The sequence below is a fragment of the Squalius cephalus genome, assembly GCF_949319135.1.
Source record: "Squalius cephalus genome assembly, chromosome: 16".
Lineage (NCBI taxonomy): Eukaryota > Metazoa > Chordata > Actinopteri > Cypriniformes > Leuciscidae > Squalius > Squalius cephalus.
In genome coordinates this window covers 18,200,827-18,219,050 of record NC_137137.1, presented here as the reverse complement: position 1 = coordinate 18,219,050, position 18,224 = coordinate 18,200,827, and the positions used below count along the sequence as shown (strand labels likewise).

At 35.9% G+C, this 18,224-nt stretch overlaps 1 protein-coding gene across 1 annotated transcript in view; it reads left to right on the top strand.

Moving 5' to 3' along the window:
- ralgps1 (Ral GEF with PH domain and SH3 binding motif 1) overlaps positions 1-18,224 on the top strand; it is a 114,570-nt gene that overhangs the window by 65,099 nt on the left and 31,247 nt on the right. The window lies entirely within an intron of this gene.

Sequence of the window (18,224 nt, the reverse complement as noted above, 5' to 3'; positions counted from 1 at the left end):
CTGATCAATCAAGATCCATTACCTTTAGACTGTGAACAGACTTTTCTGCTCTTATCAGTAAGGTTTCAGCAGGGGAAATGTAAAAAGGGTAGTAATGAAACTTGAGAAAGATCTTTGAATTCTGAACCAACAGAGAAATGTTCTGAAACAATCCACATGTTACTTCATTAAATTATTTTTAGAATTATTTAAGCAAGTACTGAAAGCATAGTTCAGTTGCTAACCTGCTTTTTAACCCGTTTTAATACTTCATTTTAACTATATATTAAAGAAAAGAAAATGCAGACAAAAGGGTAAAGTCATCCATAAATTATTCCTTGGATTTTATATCGGTACGCTCTAAAACCATTTTGTTGGTGCTAGGTACAGAGTCATGCTTTACTTGGCAGAAATCTTCCTCTGGACCAAAGTTCAGAGTATTAAATGTAATAACTGATATCCCAAATGTCTTGGAAATAAACTCCTACATTTTCCTGATGTGATTTGCCATGAAGAAGCAGTAAAGATTCTGCACATTTCAGTTGTTCAGTTCTGCACAAATTTCAGAATGAGGTAATGAGAACAGTTACTATGGCAACATTTATTTATGTCAGAGACACATGTAGTGGTGTCAGACCAAAAGACTTTATAGGTAACCTCTTGAAAGTGATCTTTGATCAGAAGTGTTATTAGATGTGGACATCAGTTTTCCACATGTTAGCGGTGGGAAAAACTGCATCCATGTGTTGATGATTTTGGGTACGTTTTGTCTCATTCACAATGTGAGGCAGCGCTGTGGTTTGTACATAGAGCTCTCTAATCTGTCATTCTTTGAAAAGGACTATGTGCTTGGATTTCATTCAAAACCAGTGTGTAACTGTGGACTGCTTCTCTTTCCAATGCTAATCCAAAACAGGTGCATCAATTTTAGCAAAAGTTGTTTTCTATATGACCAATCAATGCTTCTCAATAACAAAATTTGGCCATGAGAGTCCAATCAAGGGAAGATTATCACTAGATAAATATCCCATAACAATCTCTGCTGAAGTTGTTAGCGAAAACACAGGTTGTTAGCGATTTCCCTTCAGGTGAGGAAAGGAAAATACAAAGTGATCTCAAATGAATAGTTCCCAGACTGTGTCTCTCACTTCATAAAGAAAACATCAGATTAGCATCTGTTGCCGAACAGTGGTTCCAATGGAGAAATAACTATGTGACAGACACAGGTGAAAGCTATAAATGGGGTTGTAATCAGTCTCTAAATCAAATCCACCCACTGCAAATAATCCCATTATATACATGGTATCATTTCCCTTCCAGATGTGTTTATTTTCATATGTTGTTAGATGTTATCTTTGTGAACATTAGCTCATAGCTTTCCACGTTAACTAATTGTTATTTACACTCAGAGGAAATGTTTATTGCACAGAGGTTGCTCTTTCTAGCTTAAGCTGCAACTATGTTTTATTAAGTATCAGTTTTATAATTTGGTCTGATAATCTGGTCTTGATAAGAAATGTTTGAGTTTGAGCTCAGTTTGAGACATTGTTGAGATATTTTCTAGATGAGAGACCACTTGTCTTTTTTTTTCTGTGAAGCAGAATACTTAGGTCTTCAGTTTATTTTAGTTAGTTTCCAAGGCAACATTACTCATTTTCATTTAGTTTAACTTGATGTTCTAAAATATCTCTAACTCTGAATAAAAGCTCTTTCTTGGGACCCGGGGCCTCTTCAAATTTAGTTTCATTGGGCCTCATTTAGAAACGAGCACAGATCCGAGTGCAGAAATCATCTTAGGACAGTGTTCACGTGTGATTCATGAAATATTCGTATGCTGACATTTTAATCTGAAATCGACTGAGCTTCAGTTGTCGGTAAGGAAAATAATCTAAATGAACAAAATGCTCTCATTATAGTTAGATTACAGTTAAAAACTTGTGTACACGAACTGAGACCTGACGTGAGATTTGATCGTAGCTCAGGTCTATATTGAGAAATGCCAAGTTTTGCGTGGCCGTACGCCCAGTTTTTTGTCATACGTTTGTTTCATAAATGAGGCCCATTGTGTTTTTCATCCTTTTGACTAATCAAAATAATTACAGTACATAAACATAACTTTCAATTGAAAAGAAAATCTCTTTGAGATATTGTTTACAAGAAGCACAGCGGGATATAACTGAATTAAAAACATGCTTGTTGCTTGTTAGGAAACGTTAGGTTGATTTCTTGCAAACTTAGGTGTAATTAAAAACGATAATTAATGCATAAAGTAAAATGTTCATGATGTGTATATTAAAATAGTTTGGGTTGCTAGATATGCTCAAATATTTTACATCACTGAAGTGGATGAGGTCCTCTAACAGCAAATCAGAACAAAGTGGAAAGCTCCAAACTAATTCCCGAGAAAATCGAGAGACAAACCAAAATAGCTCAGTGCTGAAGTCATAAATTTAGAGAGGACCATGACTGTCACTATAAATCAGAAATGTGCAACATGAAAGATCTTGCTCTTCTTGCAAACATAAACATCTCATAGATGCAAATAAACATGGGTTGCAAGCTGTCTGGCAAGTGGCAACATTAATTTGTCATGTCGAACTACAGAAACTGTCATTTGAGGATTAGCAGACTGTTAGGGTTTGTAGAATAAGTTGACATGTACTTGCAAAGTTATTATATTCAGTATAATGTCTGTTGGGGACCATCAAAATAAAGTGTTAGCTTTGTTCTTTCTTCTTAAACGTATTTGGTAACAAGGCACTGCTGGCCTTTGAGCCACTTAATCACACAAAGAGAAGAGTTAGGGATATCTGTCTTTCTGTTGTGACTTGAGAGCACAGAGAGTGTTAACTTCAGATAATCAGAGGGTTGAAAAGCAGTTTCAAAGGACACAGGAATGATAATAGTTTATCTTGAGGATTGCTGCCTCCAATCTGTTATACCTAATGCAACGTACCCTGTTCAGCGTGAACAAACAAAAGGATCCTGATGTCATCCATCTCGTAATGCCAGGTTTTGTATTTCTTCAGCAGTCAAAAGCCTGTGTGAGACGATCTGTGTTATCCAGCATGATATGAATGTTCCAAAGAGCATCTTTTGCTCACATGGTCACTGATCTGCTTATGCTTAGTTAGTGAACTAAAAAGTTCAGAATTTCTTTTTTTCTTTTTTTCTTTTGCAACAGTATTTTTTATTTTTTTTAATAATAATAGTAATAAATGTATCAAAAGCCTAAACCTTTTATAAAAAGAATCCCTGATTTGGACATATAATGTCTTAAAGGCACTTTTATTTTATTGTTCGTATTCAATTCTAGCTTATTTTAAATCATGTGTTTATATATATATATATATATATATATATATATATATATATATATATATATATATATATATATATATATATAGATCAAATTACATAATTCTGATAGATTACTTAAATATACTGCTCAAAGGTTTGGGATATCTATCGTAGTATTAAATAATTATTATATTTTTTTTATTATTATATTTTGAAAGATATTATAATTTTAATCAGCAGAATGAATTAAATTGCTCAAAAGTGACAGTAAAGACTTTTATAATGTTACAAAATATTTATATTTCAAATAAATGCTGTTCTTTGTATCAAAGAATCTTTGTATCACAGTTTCCACAAAAGCTGCACAACTATTTTAATGTATCTTTTCCATCACAGGAAGAAATTACTTTTTAAAATATACGTTCTTTTAAATTGTAATACTATTTTCGAATATTTTGATCAAATAAATCCAGCCTTGATGATCATAAGAGACGTAAAAAGAAATGACCAACCCCAAACTTTTGAATGGTATATATTAATATGTGCAGAACGTGTTCAATTATTATATGTAAACTTTAGACATAGCCTATTATCCGTAAAAGGTTGTAGGAGTTCAAAAGTTTATGGAAAAACAAGTGAGATGTGAAATGTACAACAACATTTCGATCCTGAATTGACCTCAGATTAAAGACGGATCTTTGATCTGCTGTGATCATGCATGAATGCCCATTCGCTCAAGTTTTCCAGGCATGGAAAAAGTGAGGATCTGAGGTCATGGACAGTTCCTCAGAGCAACAGTTCCTGCTGTTATTGTTCAAGAAATGTTGAGATTTTTTTTGGGGGGGGGGGGTGAATGCAAATGATTGTCAGGCAGTGATAATTAATTCACTGTTTTTATGGCACAGATCTTTTCATGGATTGTGCGTGTCTGTGAAGATAGAAGGGGCTTGCAAAGTGAAAGTCTAATTATAGTGGAGGTGGACCGGACCAAGAAAATGATCTGTGACATCATCCCAGCTGCAAGAATCAAGAATCATGGGGGATGTGTTCGTAGGCGTAACTTTCATGTATTTAGGCTGTAAGAAGTGCATTCATTCCATTGAAGTTTTGTTAAGTGGATGTTGACAAGAACTGTGTGCATTGTTCAAGGGGAACTTTTTCCATGAAATCATTGACTTTTAATTTGCGCCATTCTACACACATTATAGGAATGAAAGAGGTGAGGAACATGCAAAACCAGGTCAGCCTCTTAAGCAGGGCCACCGCACAGATTCTGCTGGGTAAACATTAGTCAGAACAAGGCTGAAGTGTTCTCCTGTCTCCATTGATGATGGATGTGCCTGCGTTGACCTCAGATGACCTCTTCACCCCAAGGCCTCAGATTACTCATCCTTTCCACTCTGAAATAACTGACATTGCCACCATGAAAAGAGGTTTGTTGTCAGCAACAGCAAGAAACTGACCATGAAATTTACTTTAACTTGTGGAAAAGATGATTATATTGGTTCTTAATGTTGATTAGCACAACACAGAGACATTCTATAACCAATAAACAATATCAATATATATTTTTTATTATATCATCATAATATATGCAAAGTTGGTCTGTCAAAGTTAATGTTTAAAATTAATTTAATTTAATAAAAAAACTTAACTCATTTATTCAATTTGACATTTAAATTAATTTTAAAATGTCATTACTACAAAGTGGTCAGAGCTTCAGCATGTGTCATGTATTCAAAAACACTCTGTACAGGTTATTAATTTATAAATTAATGCCTAACAATTATTTTATTTAATCAAAATAAAGTATTTTACTTTTTTTATGATGAAATTTGATTATTGAATGTCAACCAATTAAATAATAATAATTTTATATATAAAAAAATATTATATTAATACAATTTTATTTTATTCAATGTTTTGTTTTATTTAGCTTTTTGCAGCATTGGAAATCTTAATCTGTTTAATTTTTTGTGAGACGAGTAAACCGAGCTGTTGCATAATTTTGTAAAATTGCTGAATAATTACACAAAGGGCTATTATTTTGTTTTATTTTCTTAAAACAAATGCATTAATGAAAAATAAATTAGATTAATCGCAGTTCAATATTGATTGATGTGATTGAAAGCCCTAATTATAAGTGGAGGGGAATAGCAAAAATTTGCCAGTCAGGACATACTTTGTTTTCTCATCCGCCATAAGCTTCCAATTAAATGAAACCGACCGTGCAGCTGAAAATTTGATTTTAAACTGTTTATTTTGGATGGAACTTTTGACTGGTATTTCTGTACATGCAGCTAAATGTCTCCATAGCTGCTTCTTTTATTAGTCCTGGCTTGATTCTGAGCTGACTCAGAGCTGTCTGCCTCACCTGCGAGTAATATTTGAACACGGACCTTCCTTGACACCAACACGTTCACGCTTGTAACAGTAGCCCTACCTCAAGTCATTTTCCATAGTCTCATAGGGGGCTGGAGCACATGTGCTTTGGTTGAAAAATGAGATCAGGCTATTGATTCCACACCTGGTCGTCTGACATTGAGTGTATAGAAAAGTGGGCTGGTTTTTGTGGGTGCAATAGTTTGCTATGATGATGTGTGCGTTTGTGTAGGAGAAACAGCTGCGGTCATTGAGAGACACTTTCATTTAGGGACTAGGATATTTTCCTGTTTTAGGTTTTCTAAGGAATTCCTAAAGTGTTGACTCTTCATGTTAATTGGAGACAAATTGCTTATCTTAAATTCTTACCTCTTACAGAAATGCATAAAGTGTTGAACTTGAAGTGTTGGTTTTGCATGTTCCAGTCCCCCCATACAAAGCCTCTCTTTCACCATCATTAATTATTATGAATGCCAAAGTATGCTAGAGTTTTCCTTATTTCCTAAGTTTTATTTTCCTGCTGTGCCTAACATGTTTTTTTTTCCCCTCGAGCCACATGTGGCTGGTGCGATTTACAGTTATTTTAGCCGGCTACCCCACAGACGAAGCTCCACAAAAATTGCTCAGGCACTTGGTGATAAAAAAAAAAAAAATGAGTGATATGAATTTTAATCTATCTTACATCCACTTTCGACATTTTGATAGTCCTGTACAGCCATAAAAATGTCTACCTCATAATGTCTTTGTGATTGCCTCGGGGAGTCAGAAAGTTGGCGGAGTGAATATTATTGTGAAATTGTCATCACGTCCTGCCCAGGCTTCTTTAAGTCTCATAAAATTTGCAATTGAGAGGAATACCAGACTCGCGATTTCATTCAGAACTCGAAGTCACTGAAGAAGATGAGAAGTTTCCACATTTCGAATCAGTCAGATACTTGACATCAGTTTAAGGGCTGTCAGCTAGATTTACAATAGGAATCTGTTATTGTGCTGTAATTAATTGCATTAAATGCTGATTATCTTAGTTTTTACTTGCAGTTTCTCAACTCTCATGATGATTTTGTAGGGATGCATCTTCATCTTTCAGCTGTCAATTTCATTCTAAAAATGTCACACTTGGCATATCCGCCTTAAAACTTTAATGTTCATGTTTTTTTTGTGGATACTTCATATAAAAATCATGACTTACAGCTTCCATATGGATTTTTTTTTTTTTTTTTTTACAAGACAGTCCTCTATACATCACAAGGAAGGAATCTATGGAGGAAGAGGATAGTGAAGCTTTTAACAGATGCCTTACATTAAGTCCCCAGTGACATGCTGGGCTAAAATATAAGAGGGCAAAACCATTCCTGAGATAATGCAGGATAAACAGAGAGGGTTTCAAAGGCGAAGGTAAAATGTTTCCAGTAATTATCCGACTAACGATAAGTCCTCAGGCATTCTCTCCAAGACATCATTTTACAGCAAACTAGCTGAATGTATGGACAAAATTCCATCTGCTGGAGATTGTCACTCAATGCTGTCACTTTTGCTTAAACCATCTAGTTCAACTGTTGAGGGAGATCGAAGGTGCAAGATAAACCGTTTTCATTTCAGGCTGTTATCTGGAAACACTGCCAAAGCACTTTAGATAGTTTCCTTTTCCTATAAAAATAACTTTCAACTGCCAATAACAACCAAATCAGATTTATTTCATAGGAGGAGTGGAAGCATCAACTATGAAAGAATAGCTTAAGATATTTTCCTTTTGACAATCAAATACTTTCCTTTTGACCTTTTGTGGAAAATTGTGAAATTGAAACCACACACTTTGAATGTGCTTGATCCATTAACAAAATTAGCTGAAAACCGGAGAATTGCCTGTTTAGGAGCACCTTTGATGTATGGTAATTTCTGATAATTATGTTTAATAATGAATTGCAAATAGCTCATTCTTAAAGGTATAATTCACCAAAAAAAAAAAAAAAAGAAATTAAATGTTGTCGTCATTTATTCATTATGTTATTCCAAAACTGTATGACTTTCTTTTTTCTGTGAAACACAAAATAAATAAAAATAAAAAGGTCCAAAATAGAGTAGTCAAAAAGTACCTACTTCGGCACCAAGTCGGTACTGAAATTTTAAAATTGTGATGCTTTGAGCGCTGTTGAGCGGAATCTTAAACACCTCTGAGTGACCATTGTGTTCTAGTGTTCTAAAACTCTAGTTTTAAACCCCATTGACATTCAATCTATGGACAAAAACATTCAAAGCAATTTCCAAAATATCTTCTTTTGTGTTCCGTGAAGAAAATAAGTAATACGGGTTTGGAAAATATATTTATGCTGAATGGTCCTTAAATTTTAAGTGTCTATAAAAATTGAGTGACATTTGATGTCATGAATAAAGCATGACTTGCGTTGATGTCAAGCTGGTGGAGTGTTTTCCTGAAGTCACTGCTGAGAACAAGGTGTGCTCTGTTAATGCCTGTTTGGGTTCAGGTCTGCTAGTTTTAATGCTCGTTGCTGCTGGGAACGGATCAGTAGTGATGTGGACAGCACTGCAGGTGACTTTATGCTTAACGTCATGCTTAAGATATTGCCTTGTTTGCTTGTGTTAACTGTAGTGGGAGTGGGGAGGTGATCCCTAGTCAGTGACCCTCTATAGGCTAGTGTGTGGACGTCAACTATCAGCACCTGCAGATATTTATAAGAGTTGGGTTTTGTTTTATTCAACAGTGAAATGCTTTTGATATGTGCTGATTGTTTTAGACCTTGAATATTTAGGGAAAGTCCCCCCCCCCCCCCAAAAAAAAATTCTGTCAACAGTTACTCACCCTCATGTTGTTTCAAACCCATAAGACTTTCATTCTGAACACAAATTAAGATATTTTTAATGAAATCTGAGAGATTTCTGTCCCTCCTTTGAAAGTCTATTCATGGTTCAAAGTGTTCATAAAGGGATCGTAAAATAAATCCATATGAATCATGCAGTTTTAATTAGGGCCATATGATTTCCGCTATACGGGAAACGCGGATGGAATCCAATCATAGAAACGGAATTTACTGTATAACGCAGAATTTCACGGAATTTGTAAAAATTTTGATGAATAAATAAAAAAGCAGGTCAGTACACTTAAATCAAATTGCGATATAGACTAGTGTCTGTGAATATTAAACTGCAAAAAAGACTATTTAAATATGAATCCTGCATGTTCTGAGTGCCTCTGTGTAAATGAATGGTTTCATTTCCCAAACACACACGCTGAAGCACGTGTGACGTTCGCTGTGTTTTCAGCCTCTGCTGCCTCACTGTATGAGGACATGAATGCATGAACTTCATCTCCAGAGCCGCTCTGAGAGTCACTTCTTGAGCATTTTACCGTTTCATTTGAGAAAATCTATCTTCATATCATGAACGCACAGAAACTCAAAGGTCTTCACGGCAACCCGTCAAAATAAAAGTACGGTTCACTTGAAATTGTGACAGAAATATATTACTGTTGTTATTATTTTTAAATACAAGTTTGTTTAATTTCATATGATCAAAAGATAAATGAATTTAATGTTTTATGCCTTTTAAAGTTAAACTTTTCTTAGAAATTTTATTTTTAAATTAATAAATTGTTGTTTTATTAATTCAATTAATTAGTAGGGCTGTCAAACGATTAATCGCGATTAATCGCATCCAAAATAAAAGTTTGTTTTTACATAATATATGTGTGTGTATGGTGTATAATTATTTTCTATATATAAATACACACACATGCATGTATATATTTAAGAAATATTTGCATGTATATACTGTGTATATATATTTATATTATATATAATTTATATTATATATAAATATTTTATATATAAATAACACATTTTTCTTAAATATATATGCATGTGTGTGTATTTATATATAGAAAATAATTATATCCATACACACACATATATTATGTAAACACAAACTTTTATTTTGGATGCGATTAATCGCGATTAATCGTTTGACAGCCCTATTAATTAGATATGCTTTTTGATTATAATTTTTTTATTTAAAGGAACACTTCGACTTTTTGGGACTTTAGCTTATTTACCGTATCCCCCAGAGTTAGATAAGTCCATACATACCTTTTTCATCTCCGTGCGTGCTGTAAGTCTGTTTGACGCGCCCACCGCTAGCCTAGCTTAGCACAAAGACTGGAGGTAAATGGCTACAGCTAGCATACTAATCCCAATAAGTGACAAAATAACGCCAACATTTTCCTATTTACATGTTGTGATTTGTATAGTCACAGTGTGTACAAATAACAAGGTCAGAGACACAGGCATTTTTTAAACGTTTAAATACTGGGAACTATTTTCTCAGAAGGCGAAGCACTGCTACTTGGGCGGAGTGATTAGCGTAGCACCCGAGACGCGCCGTTCCGTCAACAAAACCAACATGACTAACTAGCTAGTAGCGAACGTGATTCGTGATCATGGCTGACTTTGAGGAATTGTCAGAGGATTTTTATTTGGTATCAAACCAAGATCCAGAACCATATCGTTTTGAGCCAGAATACACAGACGAGGAGTTACAAACTTTGGAAGCTGATAGACAAGATGCCGAACAGACTGAGGTCGAGGGGAGAATCAGAACGGAGTAGCCTACTATTTCACAAACAAGGTCACTGTTTCTCAAAAATGAAAACTGCCCATCCCCCCCCCTCCAATTCATTAGCAAGTTGAAGGCTACAGTCCTGAAAGCACCGCTTATTTGTTACTAGGGCGATAGAGCGTGTTTATGACAACACAATACTAACATTACAGGGGACACATGGAGCCCGGGAACAACTGTAATAGTAGTGAGCACCCTATTCATGTAATAGTGTCACTAAGGGTACATTACATCTAGCTAATGGCACTGTAACAGTAGGCTAGTCATCTAAAAACATAACGGAACACTTACCGCGGCCGCAGGTGATCCACTTTGTCCTGTATTTACTATCGATGGGATGGTCGTATCCTTCAGCACACGTTTCATGGTCCATGTGGCAAATTCCATTTTTTCAAAATAGTCGTCCGCAGTGAAATGTTCTGAGCAAACGCGATAGTCCTTGATGATGTCTACAGGTGTGTTTGGATCTATATCCAGAGCAAGTAGCCATTGATTCATCAGGTCAGTGTTTTTGGTTGGGAATACTATGAAACATCATGGTATTACCTGGTCTCCCCTGTTTATTGTCGCAGCTCTTTACAATACAGCGAACACCCATGATTGTAAACTTTGCATTTACTATCTAGTAATTGCTGACTCTATTACTCCAACTCTGAGCGAACTCTCTGCTCCTCACCACGGCGCTTATCGGGTGCTGCGCTAATCACTCCGCCCAAGTAGCAGTGCTTCGCCTTCTGAGAAAATAGTTCCCAGTATTTAAACGTTTAAAAAATGGCTGTCTCATATGACCTTGTTATTTGTACACACTGTGACTATACAAATCACAACATGTAAATAGGAAAATGTTGGCGTTATTTTGTCACTTATTGGGATTAGTATGCTAGCTGTAGCCATTTACATCCAGTCTTTGTGCTAAGCTAGGCTAGCGGTGGGTGCGTCAAACAGACTTACAGCACGCACGGAGATTAAAAAGGTATGTATGGACTTATCTAACTCTGGTGGATACGGTGAATAAGCTAAAGTCCCAAAAAGTCGAAGTGTTCCTTTAACCATTAAAATGGAGTCCAAAAAAATTACCACAAAAAAAAGGAAATACGGAAAAAAAATTATTTGGGAAAAAAATAAAACAGATTTTATAGGGCCCTATTCAATCCAAGTCTTCTGAATAGACATGATCGCTTTGGTTGAACTTGCTTGACGGGTGACAACAAACCTCATTGGTTCTTGTAGAAGCTCAAATGTGCTGGAGTGACATGCGAGAAAGAACTTAATTGGTTCTTGTGCATCAAAAAAAGCATGCTTGAGCTTCCATTACCAAATTTGAATGCTATGTGTTTGTCCGCTGATCATTGTTTCAGATGAACCAAAGTCTTATGAATTTGGAACAACATAAGGGGAAGTAAAAGATGACTGAATTTTCATTTTTGTGTTAATATTCCCTTTAAAACTAATTTCCTATTTCCTAAATGGTAGCAAGTTTAGTCGGGACATTTTGATTTAAAGTGGTCTTTCAAAATCGAATTTTGTTCAGATGAGATTATCTAAAGATGAAATATTGCCAGTTGGGTACTTGCCAGTCATCAGCAAAGCACTTTGCTGTTAAACAGAGTTTCATCCTGTCTTGCTAACTCTCAGATCCTGTGAAATGTGAGCAACATGTGCGATGAGAAACAGCATGGTACATGTCATTCTACTGCTGAGTGGATGACTTATTTCTTTCTGAGAATAGGAACGCCTTTCAAATCACTATCGCAATAGAGGGGCATGTGCCTTTTCCCAAAACAGACGGACCATACGTTTAACCACAGTATGGGACCACATTAAGTCAATTACATCAATGCTTTTTATGGAAACATTTTTAATCAAAGAACCATTTAAAAAGATAAGTCTGGTGACCATACTAGATGGCATCAGATCTTTAGTTTTCAATAGATATGAGTAAGCGAGATGCAGTACAACATTTTCAATGTGTCCTCCCTTGTCCATTTTTTCCTCATTGATGCAGCTTGAATATGTCAGCCTAAGCTTTGCCTGTTGTTCTGATTTCAAGCCAGGCCAAAGATCAGTGTGAGATAATTTCCTGTCTGCAGGAGAAGTCCCTGGGAAAGCGATAGAGAATTACAAACCTCTGGAACAAGCACAAATCCAGATTCAAAAGCACGTCCCAAACAAAGCCACTGAAATGAATACAGTAATTAGAAATTGGGATTTTTCTTAGCTGTCATTTGAAATGGCATGAATGTGAGTAGATGACTGGGTGAACTGTCCCTTTAATGAAAAAAAATAGAAATAAAAGTATGTTGTCTTTATTTTCTCTCTACATCATATATTTTTATATGACATAATGTATTTTTTTATGTGAGGTTTGTATCAACCCAGCTATTAATGTTTTTCCTTTTGATGTAATGAACTTTGTGATAATGACGTCATCGTCCTTCATCATCAAGTCTCAACATGTTTTGTTATGTTTGTAGGGGACATGTTTAAAATATAAATCATTACTATCTTTAAAGTCAACACGAAATGAAAATTCAACTGTTTCCTAACTTTAAAAAATAAGTTATTGTATATCGTATAATAACTCTAAATTATCGACTTTTTCAGTAATCCATTTCACTCTGATGTGTCAAAATACGGAAGATTTTTAGCTACTTCCGTTACTTCCACCTTGTAATGCTAAATTGTAAAACTATTACCTTTCTATAGGTTATTTCTTTAGATTATTATAATCTACCCGCACACATACGCATTCAAACGCGCATGCCTATAGACTACACATATACACATATATAATACGCATGTGCATGCTGTTACCGTTTTCACAGATTTAAACGGAGATGATAACGGTATCGCTTTCAAAACTTGTTTTCAAAAACTTGCACTTTGAAACCTACTTCAAAGTTTGCATTCTCAGGCCACCTGTTGTCATCGCTGTTGTCATGTAAATGAACGGCCAGAACGCATTAAAAGTTTTCTGTTTTCAGTTGAAAACGGTGTTGTGTAAGTGGTCCCTAAGTTAATAACTAATCATTTTTACAACGGAAATGAATCAATTAAAATCGTACTTAAGTTAGACAATGACTTCCTTCTAGAGCTGATGTACAGCCAAAACAATCTGTGTTGCATTAATTTCCTATTATCACTGTAAAGCTGCTTTGAAAAAATCTGTATTGTAAAAAGCACTATATAAATGAAGGTGACTTGGCTTGACTTAAATTATGCCCCTAAATATTTTCAAATAACAATATCAAATTGCTAATACTTAAGCACATTGTTTATCTGATATAATGTTTGATTAAGGGTTGTTTTTTTTTGTTTTGTTTTTTTTTACTGGAAAAAAGGCACCTGTTTCATAAAACAACCAACATTCAGACAACTTTCTGACTTACTTGAAAGTAGTTTATGAACTTATCATCTTTGTATTGACACCAAGGGCATTGAAGACCTCTGCCTTTGGAGGCGTTAGGCCTCAAATTATTTGCTATTGAGTTGTAGCATGTGTTCAGATATGCACCATTAACTCTTCTGTACTGATGTTTTGGTGACATTGCTCAAGACCTTTGTGTCAATGAGAGCGGCAGGGGTGAGACCTCCTCTCTGAGCAGGAGTGGTGGGTGAGGTGATAGGAGCGAGATGCTCAGTATGTGATCACTACACTTGAAAGAGAGTCCTTGTTTGTTTTGGACCAGCTTAGCCCCACACACAGAAAGGGACTGTTCTCCATCTTCAGGGCTCTTGGCTGAAGTCTCAGCCTTGGGGCAAGATACTCCATTCACCTTCTGTTCTCTCTCTGTTTTGATCAGCTCTTCTGTTTCTACACCCCCTTTTTAGATGATTCCCATCCTTATACAGAACTGGAAAATTGGGCCACTAATAGCTGGATGAGACGCTTTTGTTCAAGGGTACTTCATTTTCAAAAGCAGCTTGAGTCTCCTGCTTTGAGTCTTTGTTTTCTTTGAATTAATTTGTTTGGCTTTTTATTTTTTATCCAAATGAGCTTAGAAGAAAATAAGCCCCCTGATCTGGCATTATAGAGGCATAAATAGCCAAAACACAGTCGCTTTCTGTGTTTCAATGCTGAGAGTAGGCTAAAATATTTATGAATATTATTGAGACTTCAGTTGCTGTTTCGACTCAATTCAGAATTCCTCTCTGTAATTGTTTCATATAAGCATATAAATCATTTTGAATACCCACTACAAAAAATGCACTTAAAATGACAAATGTGAAGGGCTCCTGTTTTAAATGAGAAAACCAGAGAGGTGTTTTCAACCATAGAGGCGGATGGAAAACGAAGCAATTCATGACCCTGTGACCTCTAACTCTTAATTTTATTTCCATGTTAAACTTTTTTATGCTTTTGGGTGGTTTTCCAAAAGTTCCTTATTTTTCTAAAAGTGTAGTCTCTAGGTGTAAACTGCTCCCTTTGTCACCAGCCTTGTACATTTTACGAGTGTAATGAATCAGTTCTTGTCATTAATTCTTCCATCGGGGGGAAAAATGTGGAATTCTCTTACAGAAGAGAGAAAACCAGAGGTATTTCCACTAGGGCCTAAAAAAATCAATCGGTTCAACGTTTCTGTTATGCGTTCCTTCTGTAACATTATCTTTCCGAAAATGGTTTGATTAGAAAAAATACCGATTAATAGCATTATTTTTTCTTTCTTTATTTATTTTGGCTTATTCTTTATACCAGAGCTTGAATTGGACTTTACTAAGAGCTTGTGACTAAACCTCGTAACTTCAGTGGATCCTCAAACTGTCGGCAAAACCTCATAAAGAAGCTCCACCCACCACAATCGTGAATGAAGTCCTACACGCATTATGGAGACTGTCTCTGCTTATTTGCAGTGCAAGGTTAAATAAAAAAAAATGTTCTTTAAAACCACAATACTAACTTTGACAACAAGGTGTTTAATCATTTAAAAATATTTTTTTTTCATTTGCTGAATGTCAAAGCCAAATTAAAACTGATTAATGGTCATTTCAAATAAGCATTTCTGTTCAGAACATTTCAACTTGATTTTGTTTTCGTTTCTTGAACCGGTTCAGAGCCATGATTTCCACTAACTTGCAGAATATGAGGTGTCACATTCACTCAGATTTCAGAAATACAGTTTTTAAATGAATAAACCCATCATGGTCTGTGTAATATCCAGATATTTGTTTGACATAAATGTAAAAATATAAAAACTCAATAGCTCAGAGTTACGACAGCTTCAACCGCCTTAAAGTGTAATTTTCATTGGAAAAACATTTTGAGTCACATTCTTGCAATGTATGATTTCATTCAGTAGTTCTCTTTTAGTTTAATGGCAATAGCATATTCCGAATATACCAAAATATGTTATCGTCATTAATTTTTGTGTCCTCAGCAATAGCTTTGAAGAATGAAAATGTAGGCCAGTAGCGCTTTTAAATGTAAGACTGCATTTGGCTGTCTGTATATTGATTTATGTTCTCTTCTTTTAGGGTTGTAAATAATTCTTTCTCTTCCTTTGTCCAAAAATGTAAGCTTGACATATTATAACCTATAATCCTATAATCTTGCACTGTAGGCCTCATAGTTACTTTCTTATGGATGATATATAGATAGATAGATAGATAGATAGATAGATAGATAGATAGATAGATAGATAGATAGATAGATAGATAGATAGATAGATAGATAGATAGATAGATAGATAGATAGATAGATATAGATATAACAGATTTTCAATCTAAAGTCATACATAATCACAAGTTCTGACTTTTTTAAGAATATGTTTACATGGACAAAAACAGACTTGTTTATTAATTCTTTTAGTTCTTATCCATTCAGTGCACACTTGTTTAGCATTTATATGTTTGCTTTTCAGCGCATATATTTTCATGTGATTTTCTGCCTTTATGAATCCAGATTTCTTTCTTAGTTTTAACATAAGATTAGATTTACGACAATCCGATGCATTTTATAAATGAAAACCCAGGTTTTGTGATTTTTTTTTTTTTTTTTTGCATGCTGATTTTGGAAGCGAGGTAACTTCCACGTCCCTTAAGACAACTCTCCATTTTCTCTTTCCACCCCTTCCAACTATTGATACTAGATAAACAATGGCTCAGTATTACAACCCTGAGCACTACGGAAAAATCCAGGAGTTGGAAACCTCAGAGAGTCGGTGGTGTGGTGAGATGAGGTTCCAAGCAAAGCACATACTGTACCCAGTGTCTCATTGTGAGGGACTCACCATTTGTTATTATTTCCCATGTTCAGCAAGTATGGTAATACCTTGCAGATTAAAAGAAGGGCCTCAATCAACCGCAGCTAGCTTTTGCTGCCAGTTTCGGGGGGTCACTAAATAATGGGGCTTTTCCATTTTCCACTGTACATGATGTTTTTTAAATTACTTGATTTAAACACAATATGCTGTTGTCAAAGTGAGCAAACATTGTGACAATTTTGTGGGACTTGTTGAAAAAACTGTCTGGTCTGAACTAACTGTCTTAAAGGGATAGTTCACCTGAAAGTGGAAATTTCGTCATCATTTACTCACCCTCATATGATTCCAAACCTGAATGACTCTCTTTTATTTTGTGTAACACAAAAGAAGTTGTTTTGTTCACACAATAAAAGTCAATGGGGTCCAAAACAGGATTTTTAGCACTTTCTTCCTTCTAACATTATATATATATTTTTTTTATACTTAACTGCTGGGCCATAACCATACGGTTACATTTGTCAACTGCCAATCTTGAACATTTGGCGATATCATTGCTTAATTTAATATATTATTAGCATAATATTCATCAGAGAAGCTGTACTCTTTATCAGGACATCTCATAGCTCTAAGGATCTCATTCATCTTTTCATGTTTGATATATATCAGACATGTTTTTTCTGGTGCATGAGAGCAAAAGAGCTAATTTAAAACAAAAGGATGAAAGTTCACCTCAGCCTTGTGATCCTGATGAGTACAGCAAAAGCTCTTGAAATTAATCAGAAAGGGGGTTGGAGGTTTTATCTTCAGCGGCTTTGACACTCACCGCTGCGCTACACTCGAGGTCTGTAATGAGCCACCTCAGAGACAAGGATCTGAGAGCGCCTGGAAGAGTGGAGGAATGGAAAGTACACCCCAGCCCTCCACTGTGGTCCCCGCAGAAACTCATGAGCTCATTGTTTGGCTAGACATCTGCATCTTCTTTGAACAGTAGCCTGACCACATCCTTAGGGCTCCACCGTTCCTTTGCTCCCTGTAGATCCGTGCTGCTATCACTTTACCTCACTTCTTTTATTGAGGGAATGAAGTATCACTGCCTTGACAGCAGTTGAGTAGTATTGCAGTTATTCTGATATCTGATTGTTTACTAACAGGTTTCCTAACCACTCTGCCCACCATTGCCATTGGTCAGACTTACCGATGGCCACACCCCAAACTTGCATCATTGGTTGTGCCACTGTTGCTGTGTCAAGATTGGGATTCTTAAACAAACAGAGCAATGTTTAGTGTAATGGACATAGGCCATTAAGAGCTGTGTGTGTAAACCTCACTCCCTTGGCCTACAGAGGCACGCCAGCGACTGACGCTAACGGCTAACGCGCTTTAGCTTCCTTGTTAGTGTGTCTGCTCTCACCAGAGACCCCGGTTTGAATCCCACTTGGAGCGGGTCGAATATAGGCCTGGAAACATTTGGGTGCCGTTGACCCGGACGGGAGTGAAGTTTGGGAGGGTGAGTGTAATGGATGTAGGTCAGAAAGAGCTGTGCGTGTAAACCTCACTCCCCTGGCCTCAAGAGGCACGCTAGCGACTGACGTTAACAGCTGCGGTCTTTAGCGTCTTTGCTAGGGTGCCTGTCTCCCACACCAGAGACCCTGGTTTGAATCATGCTTGGAGTGGGTCGAGTAGGACCGGTTACATTTGGTGCCATTGACCCACTCCCTTGACCTTAAGATGCGC